The sequence below is a fragment of the Phocoena phocoena genome, chromosome 10 (assembly GCF_963924675.1).
Source record: "Phocoena phocoena chromosome 10, mPhoPho1.1, whole genome shotgun sequence".
Classification (NCBI taxonomy): Eukaryota; Metazoa; Chordata; class Mammalia; order Artiodactyla; family Phocoenidae; genus Phocoena; species Phocoena phocoena.
In genome coordinates, this window is record NC_089228.1 from 65,339,388 (window position 1) to 65,359,889 (window position 20,502).

General features: G+C 40.1%; 1 protein-coding gene across 1 annotated transcript in view; it reads right to left on the reverse strand.

The window, feature by feature from the left end:
- NUDT3 (nudix hydrolase 3) overlaps positions 1-20,502 on the reverse strand; it is a 100,112-nt gene that overhangs the window by 63,906 nt on the left and 15,704 nt on the right. The gene's annotated exons all lie outside the window — the stretch shown is intronic.

Sequence of the window (20,502 nt, forward strand, 5' to 3'; positions counted from 1 at the left end):
TTGTAGGGCAGGAATAGAAACGCAGACATAGACAACGGACATGTGGACACCGCGGGGGAAGGGGAGGGTGGGCCGAATTGGGAGATTAGGTTCGACATAAATACACTGCCATGTGTAAAATACATAGCTAGTGGGAACCTGCTGTATAGCACAGGGAGCTCAGCTCAGTGCTATGTGATGACCTAGGTGGCGGCGGAGGGGGGGAGGTCCAAGAGGGAGAGGATATAGGTATACATATAGCTGATTCACTTCATTGTACAGCAGAAACTAATTGTAAAGCAATTTTACTCCAATAAAAAAAATTTTTAAAACAAACATAAAACATGTTCTTTCCTCCACACCCGACTCCATTTGACGGCTGTAGCACTATCCATTAGCTAACACTCCTGAGAGTCCTGGGAGTCTGCAGCTGAATAAAGGGCAAATAACACTTGTTGCAGCTTCAGTTCTACAGCAAGTGGTTTAAATTTGCAAAACATGCTCAGCATATACAGTAACAATCACAACACTCAAAGCTAGCAAGAATATCATCTTCCTCTCCACTTTTCTGGGTAACCAAAAGCCAACAGATGTTTATAACTGGTTTATGATCTGTGAGGCTGTATTATACACTAGCAGGCGTGCCAAGGTTCCTTCGGTTCCAAGCCAGCAGAGCCTGGGAGTCCTCCAGATCCACACACTCACCTCAAGAAGGATAAGGGGTTAGCCGGGTCCCTCTGCAAGTTAACAAGTACTGGCTTTTAGTCACTTCCACTAGAGGAAGATAGCTATGCAAAATATATTAGCAGAAGTGACAAATAAGCAAGGGAAATAAAAACACAAAGGGCAGACTTAACTCCTCATTCACCCGCAGCATTGTTAAATAACTGAATTTTTATCCTAGCCCATTAAAAGGAGGGAGGGAAGCAGGCTTGTCATTTAAGGGTAGGTAGCAAACTCAGCAGTTGTGGGAGATTAGGGAGTCTTGGCAGTGGGAAGTGGGCCCAAAATAGATGTATTAAACACCACTAGGTGAGAGTTCTGATCAGCACATATTTTTAGTAATTGCACATTTATAACTTTCACATGTCCAGTTCAAAATTAGTCTAGCTATCAGTCTCTTGAAATGCCAGAAAAATGATTCCTACTCCACAGGCATCCTCACAAAGGAAAAAATCATGTAGTCAAAGCCCAGCACTGATTCTGCTGCTGTGCTGGATGGAACCTTGTAACCCATCTTGATAGTTACAACTGTCACTCCCACCATTCACCTTTACTCACCCTGCACCCCTGCCTCCAGTCAAAAGGAACTTCCTCTACACTCCATGCTTGATTTGTGGGTGGGGGTGATGGTGTGGCAGCCTAGGGAAAGCAGGAAGAAGAGAAATGTGGCAGAGACTCCTGGTTGTCTCCCAATATCTGTTCCTAGCTTCATCCTTGGGAAGCTACACAAGGAATCCATTTCCTAACTAACCAGATTGAGTTAAGTTCTCAAGTAAGACTAAACGTGACCACACTTTGTTTCAGGTCACAAATTTCTCTGCTGGTATTTTCTACTGCTGTCAAATTACTATATTACAAAGACTGTTTTTACCTACCTCTGTTGGACATCAAGAAACATGTTTAGGTGATTGCAAAAAGTCAGAAAACAAGACTGGCATAGGAAATTGTAATAGCACTCAAGTTGTCCTTATTGTCAGTCACTGCAAATATAACTAAATTTAAATGAAATAAGGTTTTGCTCTCACATAGAAGCTCAAGCCTTTTGTTCTCTAGCACTGAAAAGACTCCTGCACCATTTTCAATGTTTCCAACAAGGGTTTAACCTGTTGTTTCCCTTCTGTAGAAGCTTTTTAAAAAATACTTATATTTTTAAATATGTATTTTTACTAACAACAATTTCGAAATTGATGACAGCATCTAAATCTAAACAACAAAAAAATCAATATGTAAATCCTACCCATCCTTTGAGATCCTATCAACACAAATGATTATCACGTCACAACCTATAATAGATCATTGAATCTATTATAGTTGAATACAGGATAGAGAAGGAACACTAGTATAAAAATGTAAGTTTACAAGGAACATAAATATATTTATGTAAGTTTCTTTCAAAATTATTTCTACGAGATCTGTAAGTTGCATTCAACAGATCAAAATCTATATGTGACATGAATATGTCCCCATACTTCAAAAGCTAATAGCAAAAGAAAAAATATAATGATGAGTAATATCTCCATCTTGACTTTTTACTAGTGGGAATTAAAGGTTACTCACACCTTCAATGTTATATATTGAAAGATACTGTACTTGCAAAAAGCATCCTGAAATCGCTCATTTTTCATCAGTTAGAAATAAAATTATTCTAAAATAATGAAATAAATTAGTAGTTTAATTTAATGGTAAAAATTCCAAACATCATGTTAGCAACTTTTGTCTATTTTGTAAACCATAATGCATAGCTACATCTCACTGTGCGTTTTAATATGCGTTAAGTACCAAACAATTTACCTGTTGACAAATCACTTCTCTTATGTGATTATTTTAAACTATGTGAATGAGAAAGGTAGAAATATATATTGACATTTACTGATTCATTCAAAAACTATCTCTTGGGAATGTGTATTTGTCTTGTCTAGGCACTGGGCTACACTGGTAAGCAAGACAGAGGAGACTGCTGCTGTCGTGGACTCAGTGTTAGGGGAGGGAGCCATGTAAAGGGGAAATATGGTAATATTAGACAGTGATACGTGCTAGGAAGAAGATGAAAGAGCATGATGTGACAGTGTGTGACTTGGAGAACTATGTTAAAGAGAGCCAGGGAAGACCTCTCTGAGAAAAACCAATAAATTGATCTAAAGTGATTCATCTTTTACTTAAAATCATTTGTTTATCACATGCCACCCCAGGATGGTGAAGAGATTTTTAAAAAATTTCTACAGACGATTACAGCTAGCCATGAGCTGAGCAGGGGCCAAGAGGGTCTTCTCATGAACCGTAAGCAGCACAAGCAGCTAGCTGGTAGAGACTCCAGACACAGGAGACTAATCCTGACTTCTCCCTAAAAGGACTAACACAAGTGCCTCTGCTAAGACACGTAATACTCATAATCTTGGAGACAAAGCCAAGATTTCCTAGAGGCAGTTTATTATAAGTCTCTTACCTGAAAGATTAAAAAGAAATTGTTGAATAAGACCCTGAAACAATATTTAGAAAGTGTTACATTTTTTTCTGGTTTATTTTAAAGAATTGATGACTCCTCAAAGAACATGGCAAGTGTTACTCAAAGTCCAAAGAAAATGTTTCTGACTACTTGCACCTGTCCATTAGGACAGACTTCGCTTTGCTGCCTTCCTGGCCCCATTCTACAAGACATCTTCGGGATGTTCTCTGAACCCAAACATGACCATATCCTTTGCTCTGAAGAGGGTTAAGAGAGCACAGTTCCAATTCAGCTTAGTTCTTTGGCCTCAGTGTGAGAAACCATGCTGTCACATAACCTGGAGAAAGGCACAGAATTTGAAGTTTAAGGAGTTGGTAAGATGGTGAAACTGGCTGCCTTCCTTCTTCCTGTGCTTGGTCTTCACACTGTGATACCACCAACCATCCTTCAAGTTCAGGATCCTTCAGCCATCCTAGATTCAAGTCAGAAACCTAGGAGTCACCAGAGTCAACTTCTCCCTCTCCTTGACCTCTCATATCCAACCTGTTACCAATTCTGGGATCTTCCTCTCTACATCTCTGAAATCTGTCCACTTCTCTCAGCTCCTCTGCCACTAACCTGATTCAAGGCATTTACCTGGACAGAACTACTATAGTGACTGCCTAACTCGTCTCCCAATATATGTACTCTCCCCGCTCCAGTCTACTCACTCTCTGCAGTCCAAATTATCTTTCAAAACAAAAATCAAGTTTCCCACCTACTCCTGCTCTTATTAAAACCCTTCAAATGCCTTCCATTACTTTCAAAATCACAACTATAATCAGATGAAACAAGATTGACCAAGTACTGATGAAAGCTAGATGATAAGTACACTGAGTGTCTCTCTTCTGTATATGTTTGAAATTTTCCACAATAAAAAGTTTAAAAATAATGAACAACCAAAAAAACAAAGACAGACCATGGCTGACAAGGATTCCATGGTCTGGCCCCACCTACCTCACTTCATGCTTGTACTCTGCACCTCTGCAGCACTGGCCTAATTTCATTCTTCAACTGCTCTAAGCTCCTTCTTACTACAGAGTGTTTGCACATGCTGTTCCCTCTATCTGGAACGCCTTCATTAACTCCTACTCAGAGATCAGGGCAGCCTCCCTGAGACACCTCTGCCCACTATGTCCATATCAAGGTCTTTTGTCAAATGGTGCTCATTAACTGATGTTCCTTTTTCCTAGACAATGTCACCTCAGTTTGTGAGCAAATATTTCTGAATGTGGTTAACTGTAAACTTCATAAGAGTGGAGTCTGTATTTTTGCTTATCAGTGAATACTAAGCATTTAGCACAGGACCTGGAAGAGAGCCAGCACTTTAAAAGTGGTTGTTGAATGATTACTATCTAAGACTACCAAGGGAATTGCTTTCAAATTTTTATAACAAAACACATTCTAAATTTATAAAAAATTATTTGTTATTTTGGTCTCAGTTTCCCTCAAGTTGCTACAGAGAAATCGTTCTTATTTATTCCCTTTGGAGAGTCTTTCCTTTGAGATATTGGAGTACTCAACATTCCTGTGATGGAAGTATCATGATTACCAACCAAAAATAACCACACAAATCCACACCCTGGTCTTGTCTCACTCTTCTTCATAGTTGCTTCTCCTCCTCCCTCACCCAAATCAACATCAAAGGACTGGAAGACACTTGTGGATAAATTCCCTGACAGACCCCAGGAACTTCCTTTCAGTTCCTGCTCCAGATGGCTGGCAAGCAGATATCCATTAGGGATGCTTCAGCAGAGGCCCCAGGACTTCACTCCATTCTGCTTCCCTTGTGATTACCACTAACACTCCTTCTGCAATATATTCCAGGCATCATCACAGGGCCATTTACTTTGTATCATGTGGTAAATTGACATTAAAAGGGCTTATCTTTTCATTTTATCAAAACTTCTAGGAGACAGGCATAAAACAGAAGCTAGAAACTAAATCTGATTTAAATGATTTTATTTTATCACGTTAACATTCAGTGTAACAATTCATGTTAACTAGAGAGTGACATCCTGAACATTAATTCAATATTTCTTAGAACTACAGGGCCATTAAGACCCTAAGAAATAAATGGTCAGCAAGGAAACTAAATTTATCAAAATATCTTCTAGACAAAAAAGCACATGAAGCATCTGGCACAGGCTTCGTGAATTAATTCAGACATCATTAATCCAAATTTATAATTGAGGAACCAAGTAAAAATTTAACTTTAGTCTATCTATGACCTGTGAAGTAAATCAACAGTAGAGTCAAAAAAAAAAAATGTGAACACCCTCAAGTACTTGTTCATATGAAAATAATCCGTGTTAACTACAAATCACTCTTGTCAGGTAAGGGTAAACAGGGAGGACCCCCCCGACCCCCCGCTGACAGGGAACACTCTAATGCTATGTAAATATGTATCTGTGAATCAAGAAAGCTCCACAATATGTTGTTCAAACTGCTAACTGGCATTATTACTGGTAGATAAATCTGAATTAAGAAGGTTTTTTAAAAATAAAAAAGAGGTCCCATTATACTTTTAAATCATATTTTTTAACACAAAATTGGCTTCTAACACCAGAGCAGGAAAGTAAGCAAATTTTAGAATTCCTCTTAAGGAATTTCTTTGAGGCAACCATTCTTCATAAATTAAGTAATTACCAGGACATCCCTGGAGGTCCAGTGGTTAAGACTCCACGCTTCCACTACAGGGGGCATGGGTTCAATCCCTGGTCGGGGGACTAAGATCCTGCATGCTGCACGGCACAGCTAAATAAATAATTACTAAAATTATAAGACTGTTTACTCAAAAGCTGAATAAGGGTACTTAAAGACCTTCATGCATTTTAAAAAACTTTTTTGCCAAGTTCAGTAAATAAAAAAGGTTTAACAGAAATTATCTTTTTATCTAGAAAGGAGAGTTCTTAAGACTGCTTTATCATTTGCTAATTATAAAACCAGTGCTAGAGGGGAAACCTTCTGAAAACTAGCTCATTCTCTTCCTGCAGGTAAGGCTGCATTTCAATTTTAGACAGATGGAGCCCATCTTTAAGGAAAGACTTAATAGCCTATTACAGTGTTTATTTGCTGATTGTCACTGGTGTCAGATGTTTGCCCTTGTATTTAACTAACTCTCCCTGCTATCATTAGTCCCATTCTGGTGTTTACTGGATGTTGAGTAACCTGCTTACATATACCAGACCACTTATTAAGTAATCCCTCTTCTGTGGCTCTTCCTCTGGTAGTTACTAGAAGACTTAGGTATCCTGTACTGACAATTAATTGTATGCATGGTGGCACTGACCAAATGTTTAAGTAAGCCATTCAGTGTGTCTACACCAGCCTCAAGTATCAGAGCCCTTGAGAAGGCTGTTCATGTCTATCACTCCACAGAGCTAACTTCTTTGGTAGAGAACTTGGTGTCAAATTCATTGTATCAACACAATTTGCCTGCCAATATCTTAAAATGTGTATAGACTTTTTTTTTAATCAGTCTTCTATTTCTTTGTCTGTCAGCATAATGCCTATGGGTGGAATTAGATGACAGCTTCCAGTTCTGAACTCCCAGGGAACCAGGGAAAAGCTTTGCCTGTACACATGATTCTTCTGGTAAAGTTTGAGCCTTTTTTTTTTTTTTTATTGGAGTATAGTTGCTTTACAGTATTGTGTTAGTTTACACTGTACAGCAAAGTGAATCAGCTATACGTATACATATATCCCCTCTTGTTTTTTTAAATTATTTTATTTTATTTATTTTTGGCTGCGTTGGGTCTTTGTTGCTGCATGCGGGCTTTCTCTAGTTGCGGTGTGCAGGGGCTACTCTTTGTTGCGGTACACGGGCTTCTCATTGCGGTGGCTTCTCTTGTTGCAGAGCACAGGCTCTAGGCACGTGGGCTTCAGTAGTTGTGGCTCATGGGCTCTAGCGCACAGGGTCAGTAGTTGTGGCGCATGGGCTTAGTTGCTCCGCGGCATGTGGGATCTTCCTGGACCAGGGCTCGAACCCATGACCCCTGCATTGGCAGGTGGATTCTTAACCACTGCACCACTAGATAAGTCCCTATATCCCCTCTTTTTTGGATTTCCCTCTCATTTAGGTCACTACAGAGCACTGAGTAGACTTCCCTGTGGTATACAGTAGTTCTCATTAGTTATCTATTTTATACCTAGTATCAATAGTGTATATATGTCAATCCCAATCTCCCAATTCATCCCACCCTCCCCTTATCCCCTTGGTATCCATATGTTTATTCTCTACGTCTGTGTCTCTATTTCTGCTTTGTAAATAAGATCGTCTATACCAATTTTTTCAGATTCCACATATATGCATTAATATTTATTTTTCTCTTTCTGTGAAGTCTGAGCTTTAACCCCAGCCAGCTGCAGAATTACTCAGTCCAAAATATAGTGCCAATTCTGCAGAAAGGGCTGTGATCTTCCTGAGCACAACCAAGACAATTATCATTATCAAGAAGCTCCTAGATCATCAATCCAGAATGCAAAAGAAACAGGTTAATAAGGACACTAGAACTCAACCTACAACAATGTAACAGCTGGGGCAGGCAGGGAAACAACTGCAACAGTAAGCTGATCAGCCTGATCACTTCAGCAGGGATAGCCAGCTCTTTCCTAGCATGGTCACTGTGCTACCTTTAAGAGGTGACACCAACCAAGAGGAGATCCATAAATCCTGGTCTCAGCCAGACAGTAAAATTCTCTCCAAATAAGAAAAAAGGGGTAATCACCTATGCATTGTCTTTTCAAACTTACATATGAAATAACACCAGTCTACAACATCATTTTTAAACACAAAAAAACCGTGATAATATATGACATGCTAAGGATCAAGAGCAAAGAAAGAACTGCAAAAGCATGGAAGAGGCAGCACTGGTTTTTGTTTATTTTGCTGCTTCTCCTAAAGTTAACTGTTTAAAGGCTTTGACTTTGATTATACACTTTAATAATGAACATAAATTTGGATTTCATTCAAAAGAGTAAATATTAAGCAACATACGTTCAAATGCATAAAAAAAATCATTGATTAGGCGAAGTCCTTAAACAGTTCTAGGAATGACAAAAATGGGAGTTACGAATCTGTTTGCATTTCTTCCTTCATTAGGAATCATTTGGGGGAGTTCCCGGTGGTCTAGTGGTTAGTATTCGGCGCTTTCACTGCCGTGTCCTGGGTTCAATCCCTGGTCAGGAACTGAGATCCCACAAGCTGCAGGGCACGGCCAAAAAAAAAAAAGAAATCATTTGGCCACTGGTTTTACAGATCTGCGTTTTATATCAAAGTTAATAAACACATTTAGGGACTTCCCTGGTGGTGCAGTGATTAAGACTCCGTGCACGGGGAGCCCGGGTTCCATCCCTGGTCAGGGAACTAGATCCCACATCCTGCAACTAAAGATCCCGCGTGACACCAACAAAGATCTTGCACACAGCAACGAAGATCCTGCAAGCAGCAGCTAAGACCCAGAGCAGCCAAATAAATAAATATTTTTTAAAAAGTTAATAAACATATTTTATATAACTGATGGTTGCTGTTTTCGTTAGTTTTATTAGCATATAAAACAGACCTGATTAATCAACTGTTTTTACCCTTTTGATTTCCTGTTAATAAATTTTTCTAACATTTTTATACATTACCTATAAAAAAAACTGTAAGTTATAATATGACCATTAAAACAAGGATAATTCTAGGGTAAAACCTGACTGTGAAAGCTAATCTGGAGCACATATAAAACATTGCACCCTAATCAGACAGTACACTTAAAAATATTCCTTGACATGGAGGATAAGATGTTATAAATTTAAATAAACTTAAAGAAATTTAAGGGCTTCCCATGTAGCACAGTGGATAAGAATCCGCCTGCCAATGCAGGGGACATGGGTTCAAGCCCTGGTCCGGGAAGATCCCACATGCTGTGGAGCAACTAAGCCCCGTGCACCACAACTACTGAGCCTGCACTCTAGAGCCTGAGAGCCACAACTATTGAGCCTGCACTCTAGAGCCCGCGAGCCACAACTACTGAAGCCTGTGGGCCTAGAGCCTGTGCTCCGCAACAAGAGAAGCCACTGCAATGAGAAGCCTGTGCACCACAACGAAGACCCAACGCAGCCAAAAATAAAATAAATTAAAAAAAATAAATTTAAGTATACCTCATTTAGTGAGAACCTTGAACCAAAATGGGAAGTTCTGTAATGGTTAATCCTAGAATTCACTTGAGATAACCAGATGTGCAACTCACAAGTAGGCTAATTTGTTGCTATATTACATTACCCCAGACTGTCCTTTTGCAGCTTCTTTGCCATTTTCACAGCTGTATTTGACGTTGCGTATTACCCTTAATTGCCCCACCCTCAATCTCTTGGTTTTTGTTTTGCTGAGAATATAGAACACCCACATGTTTCCATCTCTACAATCACCTACCCACCTACATCCACGCCCACATACCCTGCCTCTCCTTCTGGTACTACAGAGGCACTATCTGTGCTCCAGGTGAAAATCAAACCCTCCACCTGTGCATTAGATCTTCTCTCTGCCCTACATAAGGACATTGCTCCAACAATTCTCCCCCCTCTCTTCTGCATCATAACATTTTACCTTTCTCCCAGATCAAATCATTTCCATCATCATAAAACATGCTTTATTTTCTCCCTTAAGAAAAAACAAAACCCTCTTGACTCTACATCCCCCGTCTATCTACTGCTCCTCTTTATAGCAAAGTTATTCAATAAAATTGTCTACAATAACCGTATATTCTCCTTTACCCATTCTCTCCTGAACCCACCACAAACAGAATTTCATTCCCTTATCAAGGTCACCAATTAATGACCTCCAATGGTCAACTCTCAATCTTCATCCCACTTGACGCATCAGTAGCCTTGTCATGGTGACATTCACTCTGGGTTGAGTCAATCTTTCCTTGGCTTCCAAGACACATACTCTTCTGGTTTTGTTGCTCCCTTGCGTGCTACTCTTTCTTTAACTCCTTGCCTCTAAATCATGCAGTGCTGAGGGACTTGGTCCTCAAGTTGTCTTCTCTTCTATACCTACACTCTCTTTGTGATCTTGTCCAGGCTTGTGACTTAAAATACCACTGATAGGCTGACAACTTCCAAATTTATATCTCTAACCCATACTTCTCCCCTGAACACCAATTTCTATGTATAGCTATTTCTCCCCATCCCAAACCTGCTCCTTCAGTAGTCTTCTCCACCCCAGGAAATGGCAGCTCCACCCTTCCAGTTACTTTGGTCAAAAACCTTAGGGCCATCCTTGACCCAACTCACATTTCACACTCAACCAATTAACAAAATCTCACCTTCAAATATAATCCAATTGTGACCTCATACCACCTCCTCTGCCAGCATCCTGATCTAAGCAACCTTAGCTCTTACTTTGATAAAGTAGCAGCTCCCTAACTGGTCTCCCTGCTCCCATCATTGCCCCTTTGCTGACATAGGCTATTCTCAACACAGAAAGAAGGGAAACCCCTTTTAAACTCAGATCATATCCTTCTTCTGCTCAAAACCCTCTAATGACTCCCCATCTCACTCCAGATACACATCCTCATATTTCACTGCCAAAGTCCTTACAAAGACTTTGATTAAATGAGATTATATCTTGTAAAGCTCCTAACACAGTACTGGGCAAAAAAGCACTTGACTAGTAACAATGCCCTTCCTCCCATCAGAGTTTCACATCTGGCTGCAGTTACAGTCACTTAGTGCAGCAGTTCTCAAAGACTCCTGAAGGGCCACAGGCCTCTGAGGGGCCGGTACTATTTTCATATTAATACTAAGATGTTATCTGCCTTTTCCACTCTTATTCTCTCAGGTGTATACAGTGGAGTTTTCCAGAGGCTACATGCCATCACTCTGACGACTAATGGAATGTGTGCTTGTATAGTCTTGTGTTATCTGGAATTTTCTAAGATAACAGGTTTAGGGTACAAATACGTTTTTCAGAGATTAACTCAGTTTCATCTCAGTTCTGCACTCTTACCAGCTATCATCACTTACACATGCTATTCCTATAAACTGAATATTGTCTAACATACATATCAATAACTTCAATTCTGAAGCTTTGCTTATGCCTACACAAAAACACAAGCAGTACATTTTGTTTTATTTTGCAATGTTCTTAAATTTTTTAAACTTTTCTAAATTTTAAAATTTTATCTAAAACTGCTATTTTAACATTTTATGCCTGTAACAACATTTTATTCCCAAATAAAAGAAAATGTGTTTATAATAACTTTTTTAGATTTAAAAATGAATTGTTTCCTTAAAAAAGGAAGGTTAGAAGACATGATTTCTCAAACCACAGCTGTACCATCCACGTTGAAAGATGATGAAAAACATGAAACTGACCATAGCAGGGAGTTGTCTGATTAATGAAAGAGGAGTCTATGCCAAGAAAACTGGATGAAACTGAAATAAGAAACAAAAATATGATGGCTTGATGATGTTAATTATTTTCCTTATTGTGTCTTATGCAATGACATTTTCTAATATTATTACTGAGGTACCATTCTGAGGCTAATCATTTCAAAGTTTTTTTTGTTTTGTTTGTTTTACTGCTATTTATTTATTTTAGATTTTTTGATGTGGACCACTTTAAAAATCTTTATTGAATTTGTTACAATATTGCTACTGTTTTATGTTTTTTGGTTTTTTGGCCCCAAGGCATGTGGGACCTTAGCTCTCTGACCAGGGATTGAACCTGCACCCCCTATACTGGAAGGCAGAGTCTTAACCACTGGACTGCCAGGGAAGTCCCTCAAAGTTCTTTAAAAAATAGTATTTTATACACAGTGATTAAGTGGGATTTATTCCAAGGATGCAAGGATAGTTCAACGTCTGCATATCAATGAATGTGATACACCACATTAACAAAATGAAGGATAAAAATTTATATAATCATCTCAATAGATGCAGAAAAAGCTTCTGACAAAATTCAACATCATTTATGATAAAAACGTTCAATGAGGGGCTTCCCTGGTGGCGCAGTGGTTGAGAGTCCGCCTGCCAATGCAGGGGACACAGGTTCGTGCCCCGATCTGGGAAGATCCCACATGCCGTGGAGCAGCTGGGCCCGTGAACCATGGCTGCTGAGCCTGTGCATCTGGAGCCTGTGCTCTGCAATGTGAGAGGCCACAACAGTGAGAGGGCCGCGTACCGCAAAAAAAAAAAAAAAAAAAAAAAAAGCTCAACTTAGTGGGTATAGAGGAAACATACCTCAACATAATAAAGGCCACATATGACAAACTCACAGATAACATCATACTGAAGGCCAAAAAACTGAAAGCTTTTCTTTTAAGATCAGAAACAAGACAAGGATGCCTACTCTCGCCACTTATTTTCAACATAGTACTGGAAATCCTAGCCAGAGCAATTAGGCAAGAAAAAGAAATAAAAAGCACCCAAGTCGGAAAGGAAGAAGAAAAACTGTCACTATTTGCAGATGACATGACCTTACAGAACACTCTATCCATCAAAGTTAAACAAATTCAGTAAAGTTGTAGGGTCCAAAATCAATATATAAAAATCAGTTGCATTTCTATACACTAACATGAACTATCAGAAAGAGAAATTAAGAAAAAGAATCCCATTTATGATTGCATCAAAAAGAATAAAATACCTAGGAATAATTTAACTAAGGAGATAAAAACTATAAGAAACTGAAGAAGGGCTTCTCTGGTGGCACAGTGGTTAAGAATCCGCCTGCTGATGCAGGGAATATGGGTTCGAGCCCTAGTCCAGGAAGATCCCACATGCCATGGAGCAACTAAGCCCATGCACAACTACTGAGCCTGCGCTCTAGAGCCTGTGAGCCACAACTACTGAGTCTGTGTGCCACAACTACTGAAGCCCACACACCTAGAACCCGTGCTCTGCTACAAGAGAAGCCACTGCAATGAGAAGGCTGTACACCACAATAAAGACTAGCCCCCATTCACCACAACTAGAGAAAGCCTGAGTGCAGCAACGAAGAACCAACGCAGCCAAAAAAAAGAAAGAAAGAAACTGAAGAAGACCCAAATAAATGGACAGTTATTCCATGCTCAAGGATTAGAAGAATATTGTTAAAATGTCCATATTACCCAAAGCAATCTACAGATTCAATGCAATGCCTATTAAAATTCCAATGGCACTTTTCACAGCAATAGAAAACAACAATCCTAAAATGTGTATGAAACCACAAAAGACTCCAAATAGCCAAAGCAATCTTGAGAAAGAAGAACAAAGCTGGAGGCATCATGCTTCCAATTTCAAACTATATTACAAAGCTATAATAATCAAAAGAATATGGTACTGGTATCAAAACAGACACAGATCAACAGGAAAGAATACAAAGTACAGAAATAAACCCCTGCATTTATGGCCAATTAATGACAAAGGAGCCAAGAATATACAGTGGGGTAAGGATAGTCTCTTCAATAAATGGTGTTGAGAAAACTGGACAGCCACATGCAAAAGAATAAAACTGGGCTACCATCTTACCCCATACACAAAAATCAACTCAAAATGGATTAAAGATTTGAACATAAGATCTGAAACCATAAAACTCCTAGAAGAAAACATAGGGGGTAGCTCCTTCGCATCGATCTTAGTGATGATTTTTTAGATTTGATACCAAAAATAAAGGCAACAAATGCAAAAATAAACAAATGGGACTATATCAAACTAAAAAGCTTCTGCACAGCAAAAGAAATCATCAACAAAATGAAAAGGTGATCTATTCAATGGGAGAAAATACTTGTAAATCATATATCTGGGGACTTCCCTGGTGGTCCAACGGTTAAGACTCCACGCTCCCAAAGCAGGGGGCCCAGGTTCAATCCCTGGTCAGGGAACTAGGTCCCGCATGCAACAACTAAGACCCAGTGCAGCCAAATAAATAAATAAATATTTTTAAAAAATCATATATCTGATAAGGGGTAATATCCAAAATATATAAAGAAGTCATACAACTCAACAGCAATAAAATATCTGATTTTAAAAACAGGAAGAGGAACTAAATAAACATTTTTTTCAAGGTGACATCCAAATGGCCAACAGGTACGTGAAAAGGTGCTAATCATCAAGAAAACATCACTAATCACTAATTATCAGGGAAATGCAAGTCAAAACCACCACAATGAGATATCAGTTCAGACCTGTCAGAATGGCTGCCATTAAAAAGACAAGAGATAACAAGTACTGGATATGGAGAAAAGGGAACTTTGTGCACTGCTGGTGGGAATGTAAATTGGTTTAACCACTATGGAAAACAGTATGGAGGTTCCTCAAAAAATTAAAGATAGAACTACCATATGACCCAACAATTCCATTTCTGGGTATATATCCCAAGCAAACAAAATCACTATCTTGAGAGATACCTGCACACCCATGTTCAATGCAGCATTATTTACAATGGCCAAGACACAGAAACAAACTAAGAGTCCATAATGGATGAACGAGAAAAAAAAATGTGATACACCCCTCCACACACACAATGGAATATTATTTGGCCATTAAAAGGAAACCCTGCTCTTTGTAACACTGATGGAACCTCAGGGAATTATGCTTTGTGAAATAAGACAGAGAGAGACAAACACTGTATGATCTCGATTATAGATGAAATCTAAAAAAACTGAACTCATAAAAACAGAGAACAGATTGGTGGCTGACAAAGGTGGGGGTGGGGTGGGGTGCCCATGGTCAAAAGGTACAAACTTTTGGATTTTGGGGGGTTTTTTTTGCCACGCTGCATGGCTTGTGGGATCTCGGTTCACCAACCAGGGATTGAACCCAGACCACAGCAGTGAAAGCTACCAGGGAACTACGTGGCTAACCACTAGGCAACCAGGGAACTCCCCAAACTTTCAGTTTTAAGAGAAATATCAGTAAGTTCTAGGGATGTAATGTACAGGATGATGACTATAGTTAACAATATTGTATTATATATTTGAAAGTTTCTAAGAGAGTAAATCTTAAAAGTTCTCATCACAAGAAAAAACATGTTACGGTGCAGAAACCAGAAAGACCTCACCTTAACCAAGCAATCAAGGTTAATATCACCAGTAATAAGACACACTGACATCATGTACCCTTTTTTTTTTAATGGTGGTTTTGTCTTTTATTGATTTATTTTTATTTATTTATTTATTTTTGGCTGTGTTGGGTCTTCATTGCTGCACACAGACTTTCTCTAGTTGCAGCGAGCGGGGGCTACTCTTCGCTGCGGTGCACGGGCTTTTCCTTGCAGTGGCCTCTCTTGTTGCAGAGCATGGGCTCTAGGCACGTGGGCTTCAGTAGTTGTGGCCTGTGGGCTCAGTAGTTGTGGCACACTGGCTTAGTTGCTCCGCAGCATGTGGGATCTTCCCAGACCAGGGATCGAACCCATGTCCCCCGCATTGGCAGGTGGATTCTTAACCACTGTGCCATCATGTACCCTTTGATATGATGCAATGAAGTCCCCATCATGTACCCTTTGATATGATGCAATGACAAGGGCACATCACTTCTGTGATATTATTGCCAAAAATGCATGACCTCAATCTAATCATGAGAAACCACCATTAGACACAAGTTAAGGAACATTCTGCAAAATAACTCACTACATACTCTGTGTGAGACTCAATTTTCTTCAGATACTTATATTGAAAGATTCTGAATGCAGTAATGAAAACCCAGCTATCTTCAATTAATTCAGACATTAAAGAGATTTGTAAAACCTGTAAAATACCACCACTCTTTTCACTAATCTCACATTTGCTTCTTATTAATGAGCACTAGGGGAAGAGGGTGGTAAACGGAGGGTGGTAATTCTTTAAGATGGTTGGTTGCCATATTCCAAAAAATGTGTACTTCATGAGACTGGAGAAAGATAAGCCAATAATTATAACCTGGAGAAAGGTTGCCAAATATTATCTTCTTTTGTGATTTAACAATGTCATTTACAACAAGAGTGGAACATTTAAGTAAACTTTTCATTCACTCAATGGGTACATAAACATTAAAATGTGTATGCAGAGTTCAGATTATAAAAAATGTTTATTATACAGGAAAAAACATTATAAAATTGTATTTAAATAAATCACAAAGTTATGAAAACTAAAAACCATAATGATTAAAGAAAAGAATTTCCTCCTTATGTTTTAGAAGAAATTATTTGGAGGTTGAATGGTATTTATCCACACAACAACTGTGGGCCTACTATGTGAAGAGCACCATGGAGAATAAACTATGAGAGACACATTAGAACTCTGGTAATTTAAAATCTAGTGGGCTCAAAAGAGGGGGTGTTTTTCCCACATTTGCTACAGTTAGTGTGAAATATCTTTATAATGGAAGAAAACTAATAAAACTGCCTTCAAAAATATTTCGCTTTGGTATTCAAAATCTGCCCAAAAAATCCATGTTTCTGATAAATTCAACTTCTTCCCACAATACTCACATGCTACCTCCGGATGCATGATCAGCTGCAGCTAAGGGTGACAATGAGCAACAGATGCTGCTGAAGTTGGTACAGATTATGCTCCTATAATTGTATCACAGCCTCTCATTCCACCTGCTTTGTTGTGTTTTGTTTTGAATGCTGGTGTGGGGAGTCAGTTTTAGAAACATATCTTTATTCAAATTTCTCCATTCCACTCATTTAACTCCTTTTGTGGATCTGTCAAAAGAAATTTGTATTCTTTCTACCTCTGTACATTATTTTACCAGAAATATCACAGTAGACGGGTATGAACACCCTTCTGGTTTCAGGTCCCTTATCTCCCTGAAGTGACTAGAAAGACCATGTCTTAGTTTACTTCTACGTTTACAAATTTAAAGATTCTATAAACTTAGGTCCTACCTCCTTCCATATAAAGCCCTTTCAAAGTAAACCCACACAGCTCCATTTATGCATTAAGTTCTTTCTTTCCCAGTTCCTATATTTTTGGATCACAGTCCACACCGAAGTCTATCTTTGTACAGCTGTGTTAGGCTGTCATGATCAGGATCTGACTTTTTTTATGCCTGCACAATTTGCATTAATGTAATGATAGCAAAATTCTACTCACCCTTCAATACCCAGATTTACTTCTTTACCACTGTTTCCAACTTCCCAATTCAGCACTAGTCACTCCTCTGTAGCCTAAAGCCTTCTGGAAAGGGTTTTCTTACAATACTTACAACTATCTGTTGACCACTGTGATTCAGGCCTTAGTAACAATGGCTAACAATTCCTGAGTGCTCAAGATGGACCGGGAGGCACTTTATCTATCTTTCTTTACTCAGGTTTCATAGCAACTATAGGAATTAGGCACGACTTATTCCCATTTCACAGATGAAAAAACTGACTCTAAGCTTCCCACTCTTCTGATCTTACACGATACTCCCAAATCAGTCCCAGACCTTGGAACATCTCCACTGTTCCCCTTCTCCTCTCCAGCTACTATGTGAAAAGGGATAAGGAAATATACAAAAGTTAAACACCATCAACTCTATCCTCTTTTGAGCCCAATAGATTATAAGTTACCAGAGTTCTACAAGTGTCTCTCCTGCTCATAGTTTACCCTCCATGGTGCTCTATACACAGTAGGCCCACAACTGTTTCTAAGGATACATACCATTCAACCCCCAACCTTAGAAACTATCATTTCAATCCCAACCAAACCACTGCAACTCTGCCAGACTTCTTGCCTCTCAAATTCCTATCACCAGACCACTTCCAGTAAATATACTTCACTTCTCTTTCTCAGAAGGATTGGGTCATCTGGAAGGAGTTTTCTCAAATTCACATCAGTATAATTCAGGCTCTAGGTGTTTTTCCTTTTTTCTTTTCTTTTTCTTTTCCTTTATTTATTTGGCCACACTGGGTCTTTTTAGTTGAGGCACATGGGATCTTTGTTGCTAAGTGGAGGATCTTTAGTTGCGGCATGCAGGATCTTTACTTGCAGCATGCGAACTCTTAATTGCAGCATGCGGGATCTAGTTCCCTGACCAGGGATCAAGCCCAGGCCCCCTGCATTGGGAGTCCAGAGTCTTAGCCACTGGACCACCAGGGAGGTCCCTAGGTTTTTTTCTTTTATCCACCCTCCAGTCTCAGTAGAAAGTGCATTTCTTTCCTAAAACCTGTCCTAACCAACCCAAATCTATGAGTCCATCTTACCATTTTACTGGAACAGCTTTTGATAGCCATCGTTCATTCCATTACTCCATCTCACGTTCACACTATTTGACTGCTCTAGGTCTGACACTATCGCCCACCATTCCCTTCTGAAATGTTCTCCTCCCTCTCTGGCTGCTATGGGGCCCCAAGCTCAGGCCCTGCCCTCAGCTTTTCTCCTTGTGCATTTTCTCTTATGCTGACTCTCCATTCTCCCCATCTAAGTCCCTAACTCTCTACCTGTAGTCTTGACTTCTCACTCCTCTAATCCCACAACATCAGTTCACTGCATTACTTCCAATTTGACATGACAAAAACCAAAGTCTCATCTTCTCTCCAAAACCAACCTCTCTTCTAAATTTCCATTTTTCCTGTCAACCAGGATCAGAATTTTAAAGTCATCTTTAACCAAAACCCCCTTCAGGGACTTCCCTGGTAGTCCAGTGGTTGAGAATCTGCCTTCCACTGCAGGGGACACAGTTTCGATCCCTGATCGGGGAACTAGGATCCCACATGCCACGGGGCAACTAAGCCCACTTGCCTGAACTACTAAGACCGTGCGCCACAACCAGAGAGCCTGCACGCTCTGGAGCCCGCACACCACAGCAAAGGATCCCGCATGCCGCAGCTAGGACCTGACACAGCCAATAATAAATAAATATTAAAAACAAAAACAAACCCCCCTTCATCTTTAACATACCATCCTTCACTAAATCTGTCCATTCCTTTGATTGCAACTCCTCCTACTTCAGTCCTTCACTTCATTCCCCTGCTGCCATGGCTCTCAATTCTAGCACAGAGTAGCATTCTCCCAACGGTTCCTTGTGGTGAAAAGCCCAGTGTTTATCCTACATTCCAATCTCAAGCCTTTCCACAACAACCCTTTGAAGGACAATTATGGTTCCCCACTGTGGGTTCAAACCAAAGTCCTCATCCTCTGAAATCAAGGCTCTACACCATAAACCTCCCCCTTCACCCTGCCACACCACTAGCCCCACCCCAGCCTCAGGCGCTCAGTCTCGAGCATGCAACAAGCTCATTCCCAACCCCAATCATAGTGAGCCCCCTTCTCCTAACATACCCTTTCCCCTCCTTCCTAACTATCTAAATTCCATCCATTTCTTAAAGCCCAAGATTGACTCTTTCAGTATTTTGCCTCCAACCTGATGTACCTCCAAAACACAGCTCTTTTTTTTTTTTGGAGGTACCTCGCAGCTTGTGGGATCTTAGTTCCCCAACCAGGGATTGAACCTGGGCCCCAGCAGTGAAAGCGCCAAGTCCTAACCACTGGACCACCAGGGAATTTCCTACATATTTTTCTATTTGCTCCAAGTACAGTTAAGTCTTGCCTTTTCAATTTTTCTATCTGACCCCACACACAAGACCCACGGTAGCCACGTGTTCAAGGAAATTTAATTCATCAGTTTAGAAAAGCATCTTCCTAGAGACTAGGGAACATGTCCACAGTTTTAAAAATCATCACTGCACCTAGAATAGTGCTTTGTATAAAGTAAGGACTCAATAAATTCTCGTTAACCAAGATAGAACTTGGTTACGATGTGCATTTTAAGAAGCATCCTACAGGGCTTCCCTGGTGGCGCAGTGGTTAAGAATCCTCCTGCCAATGCAGGGGACACAGGTTTGAGCCCTGGTCTGGGAAGATCCCACATGCTGCGAAGCAACTGGACCCGTGCGCCACGACTACTGAGCCTGCACTCTAGAGCCCACGACCCACAACTACTGAGCCCATGTGCCACAACTGCTGAAGCCCACGCGCCCTAGAGCCCGTGCTCCACAAGAGAAGCCATGGCAATGAGAAGCCCGCACACCACAACAAAGAATGGCCCCAGCTCACTGCAGCTAGAGAAAGCCCGTGTGCAGCAATGAAGACCCAACGCAGCTGTAAATAAATAAATTTATTAAAAAATAAAAAAGAAGCATCCTACAGTTGTCATAAGCTTGCATTTTTAAAATTCATTTTTTATCTGGACCTTGACACCCATAAGATTTAAAATATTAAAAATTCACACATTCTCATGGGGCTTCCCTGGTGGCGCAGTGGTTGAGAGTCTGCCTGCCAATGCAGAGGACACGGGTTCATGCCCCGGTCTGGGAAGATCCCACATGCCGCGGAGCGGCTGGGCCCATGAGCCATGGCCGCTGAGCCTGCGCATCTGGAGCCTGT